The sequence below is a fragment of the Pleurodeles waltl genome, chromosome 2_1 (assembly GCF_031143425.1).
Source record: "Pleurodeles waltl isolate 20211129_DDA chromosome 2_1, aPleWal1.hap1.20221129, whole genome shotgun sequence".
NCBI lineage: Eukaryota > Metazoa > Chordata > Amphibia > Caudata > Salamandridae > Pleurodeles > Pleurodeles waltl.
Window position 1 is genome coordinate 830,105,610 of NC_090438.1, and position 16,510 is coordinate 830,122,119.

Genomic DNA, 16,510 nt, shown 5'->3' on the forward strand with positions numbered 1-16,510 from the left:
GACAATGGTCTGTCTGGCTGTCACAGCATGACCCTTGACTCCCTCCAGATGTGACAGAGCTGCTGATGGGAAACAGTTACCCATTGCTTTCCGGAGGACTAGGACAGGGGAGAGGACCTGAGAGTTGGGTGGTGGGGGGGTTGGTGAGAGGCAGAGAGGGAACTCTGCAGTTTTTGTCCCTCTCCCCTCCATTGAACAGGGTGGGATAAATTAGTCTCTGCTGTTCTTCTTTGCCTACCCCATATCAGTTCCTGCAGTCAACAGGAAGAGGTTGTGGCCTTAGCGGACTTTTCAAACTGTGAAACCGGGTTTGAGTCTCAGCGTCAAATTACTGTGATCCTGGGCAAATCACACAATTCACCTGAGCCTAAAAGGAAATTAATTTGACCTTCTTGTTATCTGGTGCTCTTGTAAAGCACTCCAACACCACGGTGTCAAGTTTGTGCTTTATAGAACTGCATGTATGTGAGGAAAGTGACACTAGGCATATTTATTTTTGCCTCTACACATTAGCATCATTCTATTTGTTGGAACTTACGCATGATGCTATCAGCAAGTTCAACAAAAATATTAATGCGCCTTTCACCAGTCATTGAACACTGGAAAGTATTGTGCATAGCTAAAAAGCCCTGGGTGAGTGTAAAATGCCTACGGATGAAGAGGGCTCTCAGGGGACCTTAGGGTGAGAAATATTCCAAGAGCATTCGAGAGAATAATGTGGAATAATTTAGTTTCCAGTCTTGACAAACGTTACTGTCCCTATAAGTTTTGAAATACTGTTCGTACCGCAAATGTTTACCAACATTAGCTTCATGCTCCTAACTAAACTGTGTTTTGCAATAGGGTGAGATCTGCAAATGTGGGCCTCTTTTTTTTTTGACTGCCCGGACCTAATTGTTGCCCCAATCCAACCTTGACCATGGCTGAGTCAAATCTCTGCATTAGTTCTAAGGCATTGTAAACACTGCATCAGAAGAACAATGACTGTTTAAGGATATTCACTGCCTTGGTAGTAAAGCAAAGTAACACCTACATTTGCAGCCGGATTTCTTTGGGCTGTTAAAATCATTGCGTCAGGGGCTTCAGAACAAGGAACTAATGACGTGTTACTTAAAAGACAAAAGGGTGCTTTTAGTGAGGTTTTAGAGGGCTTTTCAAGCTGAGGAATAACATGAATAGTGGTTTCAGATGCCTGCAGCTGTCCTCCAGTGTAACAAGCAAGCTCCAAACTATTTCAGGCGATCCAGCAGCAGTGGCATAATGAAATTTGAGCCCCCCCTGCACAGTACCCAGAGAGGTCCACCTCCCCCCCAGTGGTGGCTTGTGGGAGGGAAAAGGGGCAGGGTGGCCTAGCGCATGGCAGGTGGTGAAATAAAATAATATATATTTTTTTAAACGTACCTTAATGCCGCGCTGCTCTGCTCCTCCGTCCTCAAGTGCAGACACAGGCTCCCAGCCTGCTCTGCAGCCAATCCTAATGCTGCTCAGAGCAGCATCAGGATTGGCTGGGAGCCCCCAGCCAGGGAACTCCCAGGCAGACAGGGAGCATGTGCTGGCTCTCTCCAGCCCTGCAACACAGTGCCAGGCTAGAGAGACCCTACTGCGCATGTGTGTTTCGCCGGCCCCAGAGGGCCGGCCAAACACACATACCCTGTGAGGGGAGTGCACAGTGCACTCCCCTCATCCTCGTCACAGTCTGTGGCATCGCCCCTTTTAATATAAAATGATAATAAACATATTTAATTATAGTTTTGTTTTAAAGGGTTTGCAACTGCTGGTGCTGCTGCTGCTGGCGGGGGGGTGACGCTCCTCCGCCCTAGCGGAGGAGCCACCTCTGTTCCCCCTGTTCCCCCTGGGCCCAGTCAGAGCCCTGCTGCCCATGCACAGCGTACTGTACGTTGGGGGCCCACTAGAGCTCGGGGCTGCGGGGCCTTTGTTACGCCACTAAGGTACAGTTATGTATTTAGGCACTACTCCCTTCCTGGAAAATAAAGAGATGCAAGCTTGGCCTATGCAGTGACAGTAATGGAAGCACTCCTTTGGACACAAGGTAGAGGAGTGCAGTGAGTTCTTGTACCCAGAAAACATGCTCAAACATGGGCAGCCCCCCTCAACAGGAGGCAAATTTTCAAACCTCTTGTGCCACCGGTGCATTACTTTTTATGATGCTCCAGCAGCACAGGGTGCAGACCCATTTCTACAAGGTCACGCAAAGCAACTTTGCATGACTTTTCATGGCCTCGTAAATATGGTGTAAGGCAACACAGAGTAAGTCACAGTTTTGCCTTACACTCCTCCAAGGAGGCATTCGATGGGCTTTGCGGTGGATGTTCCCATGCAACACCTATGGGTTTTGACGCATTTCCTGATTTACAAGAACCATTAAACCTGGGAATGGGTCAAAACTGTACGCTTCCCCAGGACAGGTGCAACAAGGAGAAATATCTTTATTTCTCCCAGTTGTTTCCTCTTGCTATGTGTGCATCACACATATAAAGAAGAAAAAGCCTCTCTGGATTTTTTTTGGTGCAGGAAGGGTCCATTTCCTGCACAAAATGAATCCTGCCAACAACCTAAAACCCATGCACCCTTGCACCATGGCATGCTATGCAGCAAAAAGTGCACCAGCACATGGGGAAATGCGCATTATCTTGTAGATGCGGTGCACTGCTGCCCTTTTGAATTGCTGTAGGGCAGTACAGGAGAAAGACTTGCAGCACTTCCCTAGGTCAATTCCTTGAAAATATGAGCCCAGCTTTCAAAGAAACAATCCCAACTGTAGTGTTTGAACGTCTTGATTATGCTTCCTGCTCTCCTAGCTTGGACACTTTAAGAGAATGTCCCTTCACCTTGTTACAGAGTTGTTTCAATGGCCCCTGGGAAGCATGTGGCTCCTGTTGTATATATGTGCTGTGTTGGTCAGAGATGTTTTGCAGTGGACCATGGCACACACACTTTCTCAGATAGGGAACAGTTGTCTCGCAGTTCAGGGTTGGTTTTCATGGGAAGAAATGTAGGATCAGTGGGTCGGTTTGCCCTCAGCCCAGGCTTATGTCTCTGCAGTCCTCATCAGTGCCTTTTAATGTTATTTATTTATTTTTGATTTTTTGATATAGTGCTGCTAGACCCCAAAAAGTAACAGAATATTTTGCATTTAAGGATAATAAGTGAGGAACTTGTAAAACAAAAACAAGAGGAACAGAAATTATATAATAAATATGTTAGTCGGTCAAGTGAGAGCTGTGTACATTTGCGGCTGGCATTTCTATTTTTAGAGCCCTTGAAAGATATATAGATTTGTAGTTGGCAGTGATTGAACATATTTAGAGCACAACAGTAGAGTTGTAAGGTACATAAGATCATCTATCTATCTATCTATCTATCTATCTATCTATCTATCTATCTATCTATCTATCTATCTATCTATCTATCTATCTATCTATCTATCTGTCTGTCTGTCTGTCTGTCTGTCTGTCTGTCTGCCTTTCTATCTATATTGCACAGTGGAGGTCAAACCTGTGCAGTTATATATAAGTCAAAGATTCCATAGGAAGAGTGTTTCATTTTTTGCTTATAACTTTGGCATTATTTGACAAATCCTCTCAGAAATTTACAGAAACAAAGATCATACTCTTAAGCTCCTCCCTGGAAGGGTTGTGGGTGATATGTCAAGTGGGGGTTGTGAATAAGTGGGGTGGACACTTTTTTCCCCTACGCAATTTCCATAGGAAACAATTGACAACAATACAGCAAAAAATTGCTGTACAGAATTACTCCAAATTTTGCAGAAAGCTAGATCTTTACTCTGAAAGATACTTTTTGTAATGTGGTGTAAATCTATACAGCTATTTTTGAGAAATTAAGGTTGAAAAAATAGCACCACCTAGTGCTGCGGGACTTCAGCTGGAGTCTTGTGGGGAAAATAAAACTTTCTGATTGGCTGGCTCCCCAAGAAGTGTTGCAGGCTCCATTACATACTTTGGTACCCGAGTCCTGAAAGACATATTTAAAAAACATAAAAGGGTGCATTGGTTATTCACTGAAAAAAACAAAGGTTACATGGACATTATATTTAGGAAACAGAATAAAAAAAAACATAGAAATTAATTTAAACAAAAAACAAAGGTTACAGGGACATTATAGTTAGGCTCACATTTGAAATGTACAAAACCATAGAAATTCAGCATTTATAGTAAGAGTTATTTCAAGTAACTATAACTCGTGCCCTAAGGTAACTATAACTTCCAACCCTGCCATCCACAGTTTTATCATCAATAATTCCACTGCAAGTGTTACAATGATATTATAAATGATGTTATAGAAGATGTCATGAGTGATGTAATATCTGGGGTAATTAGCAGTGCTTTGCGAGGGCGCAAGTTTATAGTTACATATTTTTGTATATGCATGCCCCCGGGACCTGGTCCAGCCGAGGGATAAATTAAGAACAAGCGCGGGAGACCGTGCTTGTTTTGTTTTATTTTTTTCGGCGGGTTCACAAATCCTCTGCGAATCTTGCTAAAAATTAAAAAACAAAATACCTTTTTGCCCAGGTGGAGTCCCAGGGGGACCCCAGCACCAAGGCTGTCAATATTATATCATTTTCTAAGCAGTCAAGAACCCCATGACGAGGCTTTGGGGACCACAGGTTGGGAGCCACTGCCCTATGGGAATTAACATGGGAAATGCACTTTTTATGACACCCCTTTTTCTTCTCAGCTCCTGCTTGACGAATCACCCCAAAACTTACAAACTTACCATGCACAATAAGACACAGTAGAAAGCTTTTTAGGTAAAATGTTGTGATGATTCGTCAAACGGCAACAAAGTAATAGGCAAGTCAAGTAGATTTTTTTTAAATATATATATATATATATATAATTTTTGGGGGTCTTTTAAGTCCCACAGACCTCTTATGGTAGCCAACATATATTCCTGTGCTCCTACAGGAGTCCAGCAGAACCAGAAAAAAGGAAGAATGCAGGTTGGGTGGCCATGGGCAGTTGGCTACCCATGAGGGTGCTCTTGGGGATGTGACTGCTTGTGAGGGTTGACCCACTGACAATTTGCACTGATGCATTGGTTATAACCTCACTTAATGCATCAATGATGACATATGAACTACATGGATGTGCATGTTATACTTAGGTCAGTTATGCAGAACTGGTAAATTTCAGTGGCTTCTTTTTGATTTTAAAACATTAGCTTTTTTGTTATTAGAAGACCTATGTAGAAATCCATTTTATTCATTATTTTTCAGTTAATGTCTTAGGTTTTTCTAACATAAATTGAAATGTTTCTACCTTATTTACGTATAACTCCACTTTAACCTTTGTTTGTTCATACATAAGGGGGTTAGGACTGGTACTCCAAACGGAATGATTGTGATGGTGGATAATCACTTGTATCAATGAATTGTGTTCTGTTAAACAAGTATGCTTTAAACAAGTTCACTATTGTGGCTCCTTTGCCCAGCCTATTGCTTGTAGTGTGTAGGACAATGTGGTGGTAGATGGTATGGATGTCAGGGGATAGGTAGAATGACAACTTGCAGGCAGTGTTTGCTTTCATGAAGATCTGTAAGGAATCATCGATCATCATTAGCATGTAGGCTGCTGTGTTGTGACCAGATCCAAAACCAGACTGGTGCAGTTCAAGTAATTGCTCTTCTGAGGTATATTTCTTCAAATGAGTAGCTACAGATTTCTCTATGACTTTAGCCAGGAAGTGTATATTTGTAATGAGTTTTTGGTTTTCCAGGTTGTCACAGTCAGCATTAGACTTTAGATTTTCATAATTTCTTGCCGCCTGTTGTTAGCATTTTTAAATATGAGGCTGTAGATTGGAGCTTTGATGGGAAAAAGTGGTTTGAATGTTTTTCTTTTTTTACAGTAGGGATGTGAGTTTTGAGTGGATGCTGACGTCTCGATCTCTTCTCATGGGCACGTAGTATCTTTCTCTGACTGTTAACATCATTGTTGAACCAGTGAGTAGAACTTCCACATAATTATACTGACTTTTGCATACAGCTAGATTATTAAATATAATGAACATTTCATTATTTAATTGCTTGATAAGTTCAGTGTGGTGAATGGAGGGGTCTGTATCCAGTGTTAAAGCATGGATCATAAACTCTAATTTGTTATGAGTAATGCCATTTACATCTCTGACTTTTGTTAGCTCCTTCTCATTCTCATCTTGACAGAGAACTGATAAACAGAGAATGTCAAATAGGATGACGGAGTTGTCTGACAATTCAACATGTATGCATTTGAGCTCGCTGATGCAGACAGATTTAAAAATCACTAAGATAAGGGTAACACTTTGTTCGTGGGTATGAAAGTTGCAGTGTTGTGGTAGGTCATTCTCTTATAGGAAATAACTAAGCTGTCTAGTGTGAGTGTCAGTTTATCCCAAAGGATGTTAAAGTATTCTAGAAATGTGCTGACATATTGATAAAAGCTATTGTAAAGCCTATAAATTATTTTGCAAATGGGATATTCATGCCAGCGGGTGACAAATTATATGTATTCCAGTTTTAGAGGGTGTGGTGATAGCCATGCAAACAGTAATAAATGGTAAGGTCTTAAGTGAAGAGGTATCTATCAGTGTGCAAGATAATGATTCTTTACAAACAACAACTACATCAACACCAGTTTTTTTCAGTTCTACATAGGTGAGTTATCATATAGATGGGTAGCAGAAGTTGTTCAAGGAGCGACCTAAATGAGTGCTTGAACAGGTTTGCTGTGAATGATGGCAAGTCAAGGTTAGTTGTTCAAAGTCACAGAGGAGACAGCTGCTGGGTTGGATAAGGCAGACCTACAGCTTATCACAGCACTTCCGATAAGTAGGGATTCTTGAGTAGTGTAAGATATCATGGAGTTGATACTAATCTAGTAGTTTGTGCATATTGATCAGTTTTGCAGTCTCAAAGGAGTAGTTCAGTGATATTTCCATATTTTATTAAATGAGGATTTAACATAGGGATTCCCATTGGTTATATTATTTTAAAGGGCATTTATATGGCATAGCATTTACCAATTTATTGGCCTCTTGATATGATCTGTATTTATCATTCATCCAGTGGATGTTTCCTACTAGGAAGAGATTAGTCTCCTTTGATGCATGACAACGTTTGAAGGGTGAGGACTACACTTATTAAAGGGTCCATAATTAAGGGTAGGCATTGTGACCTTCTGATCTAACCCCTAAGAATCTGTAGTGGGTTATCTCTGCATGGTGGTTTGCAATGGGTTTCGGGTCTTTTGGTCTTCTCCGAACCCAGGTCAGCTGATGGTCATCTGTCACAAGTTTGCATTTTGCGTCAGATGGACCTTTGGTATGTACTTCTAGAGGTCGATATAATCTGGGAAGAAAATATCCTGGTCAACATTTTGTATCTCTCTAACTCATATGTGCCCATTACACTAGTTCTGCTTTACCTCCTAATGTCCTGGTTGAAAAGTTTTATTTGTGTGTGAATGAGTCTTATTCCTTACCCCGACTCTCTGAGTTTCCATGTTTATCATTTAGCAGAGTGACACATTCCCCAGACAAAGCTCCTTTAATTCTGAATGTATGTGCTCAGTATTTGGAAGCAATTTATGTTCTGCAGTGGAAGTTCTAAAAATCTCAGGAGTATTTCATAAGATGGTTGAACAGTCTGATCTAAAGTTAGCCAGTTTTCCAGGAGTGAAGCCATAATCTATGCAGAGAGTAGAAAGGAGCTAAAGGTTCCCAGTACCGTTCCAAATTCCACTTTTCCCAACCTCCATGATGTACTCTCAACTTGGAAAGGAACGTGTGAGAGTTCCATTGATTGGTTTGTGGTGAGAGGAAGGTACAGTGTGTATTTAGTCAGTGTTTCAATATCTTTATTGAGGCAGGAAATTGGGATAAGGGGAAGATGTGTGTGTGTGTGTGTTTGTGTGTCATTTTTGTTGTAGTGGTAGGAAAGGTATCAAGGTGAAGCTCAACATAGAGTGAGAGAGTCACAGTTGAGAGTCGAGGGTGAGCAATATTAGAGGATGAGATTGAGACATTGAGAGGCGTGTCCTTCAAACTAGGGACTGTGTTCTGCAAGGTGGGTGTACCATTGTAGACTGCTCTTAGCTTTTGATGCACTACTGCCAACTCATATTTACAGGTATTCGTGGGTGGTAATAAACAGGGAAGGCCTCCATTGTGCTAGTGTAGCGAAAGGATGAGATCAAAGAGAGACACTGACAATTGGTATAGAAAGGGTGTGACTAGGTCGACAAGGACATTGAAATGTGCTGGTTCATGGCCAGTAGCAAAGAAACTAGTGGAGATGATGGCTTTCGTTTGTGTTAGAAGTCTAAAGAAGCCTTCTTCTTCTGTCCCCTCTCTGGTTTTCCTATTCTTTTCTACTCATGCCCCCGTATTCCTCTGCAAATGCTTCTTTTTGCCTCTCTATTAGTGCTCACATGTGCCTCTGTGTTCAACATTCACATGACTCAATGCACTTGTGCATCCCAGACTGTTCTCCGTGTACTTAAGTGCTAGCTCTCCCCAGTGTCTTTTGCTGATGTGCACATGAACCCCTCTGACTCCCTGATCATATGTTGCTGTGCATCCTCATCAGTTCAGTGCCCCTGTGTCAGTGCACCCCACTCACCGTTTACCTCTCTGCCACCGTTACACTCTAACCCATCCCTCCTCCTTGGTGCCCACATCTTCCTACCATCTTGTACCCCTGTGTTTCTATGTCTCTCTCCCCTCATCCCTGTGTCCCATTTCTCCCTAATTCCCCAGCGCTGATTCTCCAGGGCCATGTTCCATAAATATGTAACCTGAACCTCGGTACCACTTGCACCAGCTTGTGTCCTTGAATCCTCTCCCCTTGTACCTCGTTGATCATACCGCCACCTCTGTTTGTTGCATCTCTGTGCAAATGTGACATTCTTTTTATCTGCTCCTTCTTTTCCATCCACTTCGCGTTTTTGCCCATTTTGCCTGAGTCTCCTTTCAGCCCCTATGCCCGTGCCCAAAGGCCCCTGAGTCTCTTTGCCCATGATTCAGGGGTCTCTTCAACTGTGCTCACAGCACTTACTTGCCTGTGTGCCTCCATGCTTCCTTTCCTTTTTGCCCATGCCCCTGTCAAGGTGACCTCAGACACATACATTGTGCATGATGTCTGTTTTGTGGGCCTGGTGCTGTTGACGTGGACGCAGGGCACAACACCTTCCGCATTATGTTGTGAGTGGATCACATAAACATGCACTGAATTTATTAATAAATGGTTGCTACTAAGAAGCTGACCTAAGAACCCCTAGCGCCTCTTTGTGCCACATTAGTGTTCTTTTTTTAAGCTAATGTGTCCCAATGAGGCCAAAATCGCAGCGCCACATTTAAAAAAGTGGTGCAATGCATGCATTGTACCACTTTGTAACCCTTTGCGCTACTTTATGCCTGCATTGGGGATCATGTATGCAAAGGGGCATTCCCCCGTTAGGGGGTCCGAAAAATGGCACAAATAAATCTAAAAGATTCCTTTGCCTCATTTATTTCAGCACCTTTAATGCCTGCTGAGAGCAGGCGTTAAAAGGAGGCATATCATTGTTTTCAATGAGCCTAAATGGGCTTTGCAGGATTAGCATAACAATTTTTTACGCTAACCCTGCAAAGCTCCGAACTAGCGTCAAACATTTTGACGCTAGTTCCCTAACTACCACCATGGTGCACCGTATCTCAGATATGGTGCACACAAGGTGGTGTTAGGGAGGCCCTAAGGAATGCAAGAAAAGTGGTGCTGCACTGGGTGCAGCGCCAATTTTCTTAAATCAGGGCCTAAGTGTTGATCAATTGCTTTGTTAAATTTTAAGGCCCATATTTATACTTTTTTAGCGCCACATTTGCGTCTTTTTTTGACGCAAAATCGGTGCAAACTTACAAAATACAATTCGCATAATACAAAATGCACAATTCGCATGACACCATGCATAACTACAAATATAAAATACACTTGTTATATAAACTTAGGCCCATATTTATACTTTTTTAGCGCCGCATTTGCGTCTTTTTTTGACGCAAAATCGATGCAAACGTTTTGTAAGTTTGCACCGATTTTGCGTCAAAAAAAGACGCAAATGCGGCGCTAAAAAAGTATAAATATGGGCCTAAGTTTATATAACAAGTGTATATTATATTTGTAGTTATGCATGGTGTAAAATGATTTACTGAAACTATAACGATAATATATTTTATTGAATATACTGCTTTTGTAGGTACACGTAGGGTTATTTCTGGGTTTGCAAGTATTTCTTGCATTGTTTCCAATGTGACCGCAGTGGTGGTGCTGTTATGGATACTGGCATAGGCTTAAATGTTCCACTGCTTGAAGGTCACCATAAAGGGGCCTCAAAAGCAGTGGGCTTGCTTTTTTTGCTGTGAGATCAGAATCTACCAGTTCTTTAAGAGTGAAGTGTCTTTAGAAAGACTCTAAAAGCCACATTCCTTTTTAGATCAGATATAAACCTATTTCTTTCTACAGGTTTACAGTCACAGATTGCGTGCTATCCCCCCAAAATCGCCACCTGCTATATTTATTAAAATCCTGCATAAGGAATTGACTTAAATTAATCTTTTACTTTTTCCGCTCCATTATTTATTACAATGCAACCCCTTCTCCCCCACCGTATGAATGCCTCTTCTGTATACAGACTACTTTGAATATCATGCGTGCCTTTCTTAATCTCTTTTTCAAACCATATCCCTGCAGCCTGACACTATCCATTCATTCCAGCAAGCATTTGCTTCTCGCAGAGCCCCTGCAAGGGTAATTAATACCTGTCATTGATGTACCACAAAAGAAAGTGGGGCAAATGCACGGAATGTGTTCCAGCATGCAAGACTAACCCCGATAACCAATGGACAGGCCACTAGCTCTGGGGTCCCAAGTACTCACCCCAAGATGCTTCAGTGCCTCATCTGAGATAGTAAGTGCTGTATAAATGTAATTTCAGTTGTGTGAGGGTATGTGTGTGTGTGAACTGTATACAACTACAATCTATGCTGCACCTGTTCTGCGTGTGTTGGAATTTTGCATTGTTGCAGTCCACGTGGTACCTGCTTCCAGGGTCTTATTCCATGTCATGCAACAAACTCAGGTGCAAATAATGCCCCGTGAAATATTATTTGCTCCTTGTAGCTGTCAGTTTTGCACATGATTCTTTGCAGTCGGTATTTTTGCACGGTATCCACCTTGCTGCAGTCAGCCCAAAGAATTGGGGCGCGGAATCCCAGGACTGAGCACAATTCGCATGACAACCGTCATTTTCCATAGGTATAAAACTGGACGGAAATAGTTGCGTCCAATTTTAACTTGTGCCGCACTGACTCTCGACAAAACCCATACACTACAGGAACGCCAAAACACTGGCATTGATCGTGCTCGGTATTATTGTATTTAAGGCGGGGAAAAAGGGAGGGGATGGAGCCAAAGTAGGACACACTCATTTTTTGCAGCAAAGACCTTTTATAATTTGTTCCGGCTGCATAGAGATAGATTTTAGTGACACGGCTCTCACGCGCTGAGGGCTCAACACAGCAGGGGGTGCACGCATGTTATCCTCAGGATTAACGCGTATTGACATCTCTCCGGCAGATGGGTGGTCGGGCCTCTGCCTAGGAAAAAATGCCCTAAACCATCATGCCAGGGTCCCTTATGGGCTGCCATATATTTTGTTGGATGCTAACGAGGAGGGAACTCTTAGCGAGAGCAAGCATGCGGCAGCGAAACATATCACGTCTCGGACCACAGTGCAGGGTAAAGCGATTATTGTCAAAACAGCATCGCCCCAGAAACCCGAAATGCATCGGCCCTGCGTTGTTGTTGCATTTGTCTTTACTATGAAGTGAACGGTCATTGAGGACATAGGAAATTACATTTCTCATTTAGAACGAATTCCGGGGGATACCTTAGAAGGTACTTAAGTTCATTTATTTGTTTTACATTTTTATGCAGCGCGGCTTATTAAATTCAACGAGGTGCCCAGATAGCCTACAAGTGAAAAAGGCATATATTAGATATAATCACTTAAAACTGATTCAAAACCATGTCTCGGAAGGGTTAAGGATGCCTGGCTACACTAAAGGAACACAACAAGGCAGAATGCAGAAAGAGCACATGGTCTCAAATGAAGTGAAATGTGCAGGTAAGTAGTGAAAAAAGCAGAGGGAGGGAGCCACAGGGTAAGAGACAGTATAAACATTTAAGGAACGTTGGAAGAAAAAAACAGAAGGCACAAGTGGAAGAGGGAGGAGGGAAGAAACAAATAATAAGCATCAGCAAAGCCAACAGTTTTAGCCTATGAGACATATTGGATGTACCAATGACTTTTAGCCATAATGTATAGCACCACGGCTGTTGTGCGGCATGGCTACACAAAAAAAAAAAACAGAAAAAGCTCTTAAACACGGCTGCTGCGTCATTTTATTGACTTGCGCCACAACACGTGTGCCTACAAAATGAGAAGAGCACTATTTTTCTTTTTGTTTACTAACTTGAGATGGATTGGGAAATACATTTAGCACAACATTTTATTTCAATTCTGTGCAAAAACACTTTTTAAAAGATAAAACAAACCGGGCGGGTTAAAGTGGGGACAAAGCAACATGGAGAAAGGTAAGGCTCGTGGAGAAGGACACAGGGAATAGAGAACATTGGGCGTGGCTGAGGTGAGAGAAGGAAGAAGGACACGTTCGAGAACCTATGCACAGGGAGTGAGCCGGAGGGGGCCAAATCAGAACTGGCACGATACAAGGGGAGGGGAATTGGGGGCAAATGGCAAAGAAGGGCGGGATGAGGGGGCATAGAAAAAGACAATGGATGACCGGTAGGGCAAGGAGAGCATAATGTGTGAGAGAAAACAATATGGAGCCCTAGCAGTGGGAAAGCACACCAGGAATACAGCTAGTAAAAACATGCACAATTAAAAACAAGCATTTGCAATGCAATGGGTCTCTCATTTGCTCCTATTTAAAGCTATTGGTGTTGTAAATTCCTAACTGGACTTTTCATGCCACATAAATTGACAATGAAAATTAAAACAGTTGACATAAGCAAGCCGATTCAAAGTGCCATGGCCACCATGAGCATGAGTGCAAAAGAGAGACACAAGGAGAGACACAAAAGGAAAAAGAAGTTCACTCGCGATCAAACGCATCAACATTCATGCAATTATCTATGTAACAGGGGCAGTCTACAAGGCGGTAACAAAACCGGTTCAAGGAGGGACAAACGTAAAGCATTTACCAATGATAACAAAGGATTTTAGAAAGGCAAGCCCAAGAATGAGTGAAAGTGATGGTCGTGAGGTGGGCGTGGTTAAAAACCCACAATACTTACAACAGGTCAAAACACTTGCGCTCAAACAAAAAAAGTTCCCAATAAGCAACCACTCGTGGAAAAATAGAAGGAGCCAATCAGAGAGCAATGATAAAGACAAGATGGACAGACTAAAACAAATTGAATAGAAAGCAAGCACATGTGAGTGACAAAACACAAAGTCAATGGCAAGCAATGAGCAAAATGCATTCCTAGGTAAGATTTCGGCATGTCTCCAACATGCAAAGGGATAAAGCAGCAATGAAAAGGATGGACAGAAGTGACTTTAGAGGGCAACAAGAGTCTGGTGTTGGATTAAAATGCATGAAGGGGAGTCAAAACTATGCAACCTTGCTATTTGGAACCATGACCTTGTGCAGCTCTGGTTGCAGCTTCTTAAGAAACGTTTGGGCGCTGGAACTTATTATTTTACAAATTAAGTACTACCCTCTGGAAGAGTAAAACTTTGCCTACACACATGACATTACGCAGAGAGCCTGCAAGCCTTTAAAGCTGAATGCATGAATGATTGGCTTACAGTGATGTGTGCAAGTTATTGCCAAAACTGTGTCATGTTTCCATGATAGGAGACTCATAGGTTTGTCAGATTCCTTGAAGGAGATTCGGAGCTCTGATGTGCATCACTACTTTCGTCAGTCTAGAGGGACTTGGTTTAAACTAGCCAACATAACTTGCACATCTAATTTGGAAAATTGTGTTTTTTTTATTTAGCTTTCTCAGTTAAGTGGTTTATACATGATAATTGGTGGAAGACCAATTTATGAGCCTTCCTGTTTCTTTATGTCAGCTTCATCACTGTCAGTTGTTTTGCTGAAGTAACGTACATGAGGAATCAGTGACAAGGAAAGAGGGACAAAATATTGCAGAGTCATACTCCGCAGAGATGATCCCTTGTCCAGTAAATTATTCTATCATGCCGTCATCCTAAATCTGGTTAATTCTCCATCTTGTTTGTTTCTAGGTGCCAGTGCCTACTGTGTGCTGATGGTTGCAGGTGGTGAGCACCTGAACTCATTTTTGAAGGCCAGGACTTGCTTTTCACCATCAGAATTTGATTTAGAGTGTGAGAGAGAAAGGTAAAAAGAAAAAAGAAGAAAAAGACAGAAAACAATGTCAACAGGAGAAAGCAGGGATGACAAGGAACCCACAAGAGTGAAATAAAGAGGCAGGAAGTGAAAGGTATGGAGAAAACTGGCATGATGTGGAATCTAGACTAGGACATCTTGGTGTTCAGTAGGTATATTGTATTTACCTCTAAGTATTTACACCTGATGTGGCAGAATTTTTAGTGCTGTCCCTCATGTCACAGAAATCATTCATATATGAGAGTTTATGCATTATGTTGATCAAAATGCTACTGATTGTAGAGTGATGCACTGAGAAGTAATTTTAATAATGCATTTGTTTAGACTTGTGTTAGAAACCTTAGTGGTATAGGATTTAATTGATATTATGTTATAATTTGGGGTCTAAACTAATAGTGTGTATTGAGACGATATTGAATTCTAATGACTAATGTTTTAAATATGCATGCAAAAATAGAGAAATGCAGTTCTACATTATACTGACTGAAATGCATTAACAGAGCCATTTTGTTTAAAGTTATTATAGCATGAATGCTAACGGAGAATTATTAATGCTGAATTCATAGTTTGTATATTAAAAATGTGTTTATTAGAACGTTTTAAGTTAGTATGCTTTTTTAACTCACTTTCATTAGCCTAACTGAGGCATGCCAGCCCCTGTATTTTGTGACTGTGCAGAAAAAGTTGTCATTCTGTTAAAGGTAACCTTTTTCAGACTTCGTTCCCATGAGAAGACTAGTTTGGTAATAGGAATCTATTGTTTTATACATAGAGATTTGTAGGTATTCGACCTTGGATCTGTAATATCCTAGACTGTGGATTAGCAATTTAAACATTGTTTTAATCACGTGTGAAGCTACATGGATGGATGCCATTCTCATGACATACCTGGGAAAAAATGAGGTTGATACAACTTGAAATTGTGTGATTGATTGCTATTGGATGAATCTCCTTTAAATTCAAATGAACTGTTGTCCTGAATGAATCAGATTTTTGTTTGAACTTTGCTATATCAATGACCAGTTGGACTTTGGACAGATTTCCTTTGGTCAGATCCCAGTCAGAATTCCAGGTTCCTGAAGATGAGAAGCTAAGCCCTTTTCCTGTATCCTGAATGCTAAGCCCCTCGTATGAACTTTGATATATTGATGACCAGTTGGACTCAAAAACAGATATCCTTTGATCAGATACCCATCAGAATTCAAGGTTCCTGAAGAGGAGAATCTAAGCCCTTTTTCCTGTTTCTCAATGCTGAGCCCCTTGGACAGGTATCTTCCTCTCTGCCTTGCCTTGTTGAAATGTCTTGCTGAGACTTAAAGATTTTCTCCCTAACCCTTACAGAAGACTCTTGACCGAGCTTCTGACTGCTGATGCTTTCCCTTTTTACCTATCTTTTGTCCATCTTAGTTAGTAACCTGTTGCCCAAAGTTACCTTTTTCCCAACATTTTTTACCTTTTTTGTCTTTTTGTCTTTTGCCTGCATGTGTTCTGCCCGCACATGTTTTCCCTTGATTGGGCTAATAGTTGTGTTTCCTGTCCCCAGCTAAATTAAGCTTAGTTTCTGTAGCTCAGATTAAGTTGTTGATGTTTTGCATTGTCCTTGTCGAATGCTTACTTTTAATAATGCTAGTTTGTTTGAACTTATTTTGTCACCTTGGGCAACCCTTGGTGATTCTGTATCTTTAGAACTTTGTTGTGCGAATTGTTTATATGCTTAAGTTACTAATAAATCCCTTAACTTTATTCCTGACTGGAGTTTTCCTTGTACGTCTAAATTGGTCATACTGTGTAACTGAATTGATTGGTATTGAAATGGTGTTGTATGGTTCTTCCACATCCTATGCAGTGTTCAAAGATCCATTGACCTTGTTGAGCATTGATTCCTGCAAAGGATGAAAGTGCTCAAGCACACCTCTGGATGTTACCGCACATTCCTTCACCATGCAGATAACAACCATGCAGGCCATTTTTGGTATTTTACCAAACTATCCATTACCATGGAAGTAAGTATTTCTTTAAATAACATAATCCACTGTTATATGTTTTCCTCTAA

At 41.5% G+C, this 16,510-nt stretch overlaps 1 long non-coding RNA gene across 1 annotated transcript in view; it reads left to right on the forward strand.

Annotated features, from left to right (window-relative positions):
* Positions 1-16,198, forward strand: part of LOC138269135 (uncharacterized) — a 188,610-nt gene extending 172,412 nt beyond the window's left edge. Inside the window, exon 3 of the long non-coding RNA XR_011200239.1 lies at positions 14,334-16,198. This is a non-coding gene — a long non-coding RNA (uncharacterized lncRNA). The remainder of the gene's footprint in view (positions 1-14,333) is intronic.
* The last annotated feature ends 312 nt before the right edge of the window (positions 16,199-16,510 follow it).